The sequence below is a fragment of the Triticum urartu genome, chromosome 7A (assembly GCF_056163025.1).
Source record: "Triticum urartu cultivar PI428250 chromosome 7A, HENAU_Tu73, whole genome shotgun sequence".
NCBI lineage: Eukaryota > Viridiplantae > Streptophyta > Magnoliopsida > Poales > Poaceae > Triticum > Triticum urartu.
This window is the reverse complement of record NC_141879.1, coordinates 623,825,602-623,830,790: the sequence shown is the minus strand read 5'-3', so window position 1 is coordinate 623,830,790 and position 5,189 is coordinate 623,825,602. Positions and strand designations below refer to the sequence as shown.

Below are 5,189 nucleotides of genomic sequence, written 5' to 3'. Positions count from 1 at the left end.
AATAGCTAAAAAATATCACTTCAGCAGGAGCACCAAAAGCATGAAAGAACATCACATATAAGTATAAAATTGTTCCAAACCATAGCTCCCTGTACAACAAAATTGCCCCAAGCAGAGCAAAGAATAAAGAATGGAATACACAGCACATGATATGGTACAAATCCCCAACCGAACCCCTCCATCTCTCTGTATAAAATTCCCCAACCGAACCCCTCAATCTCTCACATCTCTATGTCCCCCAATTATTTTGAACCAATAATCAGTCCCCCTTCTTTTCATGATGTAATAGCATTCAGAAAACCAAGATGCAATAGTACCACGGGATTGGGTTTAGGGGAATGCTTGGTCTGTGTTTAGGGAGAGGAAGGCGAGGATGCAGGATGCAGAGGTGGGGTTGAGCGCGAAGGCGGCCTTGACTTGGGAGGTCGGTGAGGAATTGTATTTTTTGCCATGGAAGGCAGCAGCTTCCCCGCCGGAGGCCGGAGGCCAACACTTCCTCTCCGGATCTCGTGGGGACGGAAGTCGGGGGAGTGCTTTAGATCTCACGAGAAAGGGCCTCCTCTTCCACGGCATGACCAGCCTCTTCTTTGCCGGTGGAAGGCAGCAGCTTCCCCGACGGAGGCCGTCGCCAGCGCTTCCTCGCCGGATTTTGTGGTCGGCCTAGTCGGAGGAGTGCTTTCTCCGGGATCTCACGCTTCCTCGCCGGATCTCGCGTGGAACTTCCTCGCCAGAGAAGATTAGGAGAGGATGGGGAGGGGAAGAAGAACAAGGCGACGGAGGGTGGAGAAGACCGAGGGAGGGCGGAGAGGGCCGGCGGCGGCGGAGGCTAGAGAGGAACGGCGGCGGAGTCGGCGGATCCGCAACGGCGAGCGGTGGTGGGGCGACGATGGGGCGAGGGCAGCGGCGGATCCGCTCGTGAGAAGGAGAGGCGCTCGGGCTATTGGGGACTCCGGGTTGATTCTTAAAGAGGTCAGGGACCTTTTTGCAACAATGAAGCATTGTTCCAGTTCCACTTAAAAAGGAGTGCGGGTTCAATTATCAAAAGGCACAGGGACTTTTTTATAAAAACTCCGCGACGGTGAACCCGGAGACTCAATCCGTGCTTTATTATTACTAGCAAAAGGCCCGTGCGTTGCAACGGGAGAAAAGAATACCACACACTCTTAATTTACAAAAAAAGATCTATAATCCGAGTATTTGTAGCTAGGGCCCAAACAAAGATGGTCTTTGCCTACAAAAGCGCAAGTTCAAGATTCCACATGTCATTTATTTAAACGCGGCTTGCATGTAGATTTAATACGTACTCCCTCCGTCTCAAAATTCTTGTCTTAGATTTGTCTCCAATCCTCTGTATCTAGATAAATCTAAGACAAGAATTTTGGGACGGAGGGAGTACAAACAAACGGGCAAGTGACCTTCAATTTCGTCTCCAATCCTGATTTTGCTGAGATGTTCATCCACAATCCGGATCAGTACCGATATGAAAGAAAGACGGATAATGCACTGTTGATTAAGATTGCACCTAGATAGTATTCTTATTAAATGGTGAACAGATAAAATAATATCATATTCAGATTCTATATATTTTTCTAATCAAATTCCATATATAACATGTTAAATTTGAAGTTACGGTTTAGAAGATATGAGTATTTTAAAAAACATTTAATATATACTGCGGATCTAATGTCAGAAACATCAGGGGTTTTCTATAAATAGCATGACGGACTAAGAATACCTATTTCTTTTGTTAGCAGGTAATAGAAAATAAATAAATAAAATACCACAAATGCCCGTGCATTGCAACGGAGAAAAAATTGATGTGTGTTCACCAAAAAGAAAACGGCACGACGACATTCGTATGTTGCCACCTAGTGGTCGCAAAAAGGCCATGCCGAGATTTAGAAGAAAAGCATCATCAACTACACATTAGTCATAATGAAAGAAGCCTTAACACCAATAATTAAGAAACACTTTTTTTGTAACCCTGAAATCTACTCTCTCCCTTCGGGTTTCTCAGGCCTATCTCACAAATCTCAGCAAATAGGAGTAGATAGTGATTGAAGAGAATGGATATCACATGCTCAAAACCACACAATTAACACACTTGCGTTTTTCATAAAATATTGGATTGGAAAGATAATTGTTGCATGAATGTGCAACTACTATCCACTGTTTAGTTTGTCAGCTTGTTTGCAACAACTTCTTTTCGGGGCGCTAGTTCAGGACATGTCATAGTGAATTGATCCGGGTGAATAACACTAACTTTTGATTGACATGTTGGTCACATCCTCCTCGACCCCGACATAATGTATTGCTGGTAAACATTGGTAAATATGTATTGTCATTGAATTCTGATAAACTAACCTTTTGTACGTTAGACCTATATAAGAGAGCATAGAGCTAGAAAAGTAACCGAAATTAACCAATAAGGTCTTATATATAGCGTTTTTCTTGTCGGGCTTGCAAAATTAATCAGTAATATGAATCATGCTAAACTGCAGAATGCACTCTCATTCGTGAGATTTAACCGGTAATTCCATGAAGTGCCAATGTATGCATGGAGAATACATATAAACCTTTAAAGGAGAAACACCCCTAAGATTTTAAAACATAATGATATACAAGAAAATTAATACCAAATCCCCTATAATTAGACGATGACAAACATGGCACTGCTGTTGGAGGGTTAAATTATTAGTGTAACCTATGTTGTTGAGAATTTCATCAAACACGTGGAAAGCACGTATAGTATGCCTGCAATACGATAGATCAGCACCATTCCCAGCATAACAAAGAACATAAATTGTAATCTTGACCTCTAGTCGTGGATTGGTGCAGCACTTGAAGGTTTCCTGCCACCGCATTAGGGCATGTTATTAGTGCGAAGCGGCACACTGGAAGCAGAGGGGCTTAACCTCATTATTTCTCTAGCAGGTGAAGAACACGGCCACGTGAGGTCGCCATGGTGATACATGCAGTCAGCAACATTGATCTGACCAAACATTTTGTCCATTCTTCCTAATCAAGGAACGATGTCACCTGTTCTCTTCCTAATCCAGCAGCGACGGCATCTATTCAGACTGAGCGAGCGATGTTTGCCGCACGTCATGTCAGCTCTTCGCTGAGACGGGCTTGGCCACACCTTCATGACCTCTTGCCGGCACTGAACAACTGCACCAGGAAAGGTGCCATGCCGAGGTGCCGCACAATTTTTGCGATCAACTCCCCCGTCCACCCCTTCAGTCCTCCTCCCCCGACCCCCTCCTCCTCGGCATCTTCCCCAATCACAGCCTCTAGTAGCCCACGGATCCGTCTGACCGCGAGCTACCGCCCCGCGGCACGTCCGCTTCTACGGCCCGCCCATAATGCATGCATCGACGATAATGTGGGTGTCCGCCATGGCCAGAATACCACCAACGGCATTGACGCCAGGCCCCACGCCCTCAACCACACATGGAGGTAGCTTTTGCTGCTGCCTCAGCCGACCTGATCCTCTTTATTAGGCCCCTGGATCGGTGGTAAATAGCAGCTGGAAATTACGTTGAGTCCGTCAAGGACACAAACATCATGATTGGCCGAGCAGTTGCCTTCCCAGCTTTGGAGCAAGGAGGAACGCGGTCTCTGGCACAACACCGAACAGCTGAGCAGATCGGGTGCAGGAGCGTCGACAATGGTGATCTCGACGAGCTCTATCATCATCAGGTTTGTCAAGGACAGATTCAATACTAACTCAAGTGCGCTGTACTTGGTCCCGAGACCGGCCAGTGGAACTTGCCGTGGCACAGCGTGACCGTGAGATGGGACACAGAACTGATTCGCCCAAACATTGCCTCACAAGGCCGCCACCAAGGAGCCGCCCAGATTGTACTCGTTCTTGGCCTCGGCGAGCGCAACAAAGACTATGCATCAGAAGATTCAGTAATGACACAAGATGAAGCAGTAGCAAAAGTCACGGTTTGCATCAGAAGTTCAGAACCCCCTCGTGAATTCATCATGGCTGAAGTAGAGCAAAAAAGGCCTTGGACCCTCAACTGAACCGTGCACCTCTGAAAATTGCTTCCGCGTCTCAACCAGCGCTACACCGAATTTATTTACACCATCACGCCCCTGTTCTCGACGTTTGCACTGCGCCACTGCCTGTACAGGCACCCCGTTCGCTTGTTACGGAACCGCAATCTACCGAGGAGCAAGTCGACTACCACATCCACATGGCCGGCCACGTAAGCTATACAAGTCAGAACACCGACGAGTAGTCCGACAACGACGACGACGAGCCCGACTCTGGAGGCGGCGGTGCCGGCGACTGGTGGAGCTTCTTGAAGTAGTCCCTCACGTCGAAGCCCTCGCCGTCGGCTGCGTTGTCCTCCGCTGGCGGCGGGATGTAGGGCGGGTGGGTCACATCCGCGAGCATGTCCCACGCCATCCCGGCGAAGAACGGGTGCACCCGGATCTTGTCAGTGCCGCCGGCGTACCCGAGCCGCCTCGCGGGATCCCGCTGCAGCAGCCGCGAGATGAGGTCGGTCAGCTCCGGCATCCGGCGTTGGGTGTCGCACGGGAACTCGACCTCCCTGTGCAGCACGTTCCGGAACGTCTCCTTGCAGTTCTTGCCCTTGAACGGCGTGCGGCCGAACGCCATCTCGCGCGGCGGTCGGCGTCAGGCTTGGTCGGACTTCGATGAGAACAACCACCATGAACGCACGTCTCGCGGCATCGCCTCCCATCGTGAGTTTATGTAGGCGTCAGGAAGGCTAATAGATGTCGGGTCGGTCTCGTATTTTTCTGAGTTTCTTGCTGGTTTTTTTTTTCTCGAGTAAAGGACGGGAGACGTGTCCTGCATGGAAGATATATAGGTTGCACTATCGATGGATATCAAATTGGTTGTATAGGACATCCCCAAATTATTAGTACCACCTCGTTTATAAAGAAATTTTATCTATACAAATCGCAAAAGCGTATTATGATATGAGAAGAAAGTGTATTGTGACGGTGAACCCACGGAGTCAACCCGTGCTTTATTATTACTAGCACAAATGCCCGTGCGTTGCAACGGGTACAAAATAAATAAACTTATTCTTAGAAATTTTAAATAAAAACTCAAACAACTTTGAAAGTAGCAAAAATATTATTTGAAGTGTTGAAAAGTGCATTTTCTATGCCATGTTGAAGGACCAATCTCATAATTCACAAAG

General features: G+C 47.7%; 1 pseudogene; it reads right to left on the bottom strand.

The window, feature by feature from the left end:
- Positions 1–4,098: 4,098 nt before the first annotated feature.
- On the bottom strand, positions 4,099–4,680 carry LOC125526007 (serine/threonine-protein kinase UCN pseudogene; annotated as a pseudogene).
- Between the last annotated feature and the right edge of the window lie 509 nt (positions 4,681–5,189).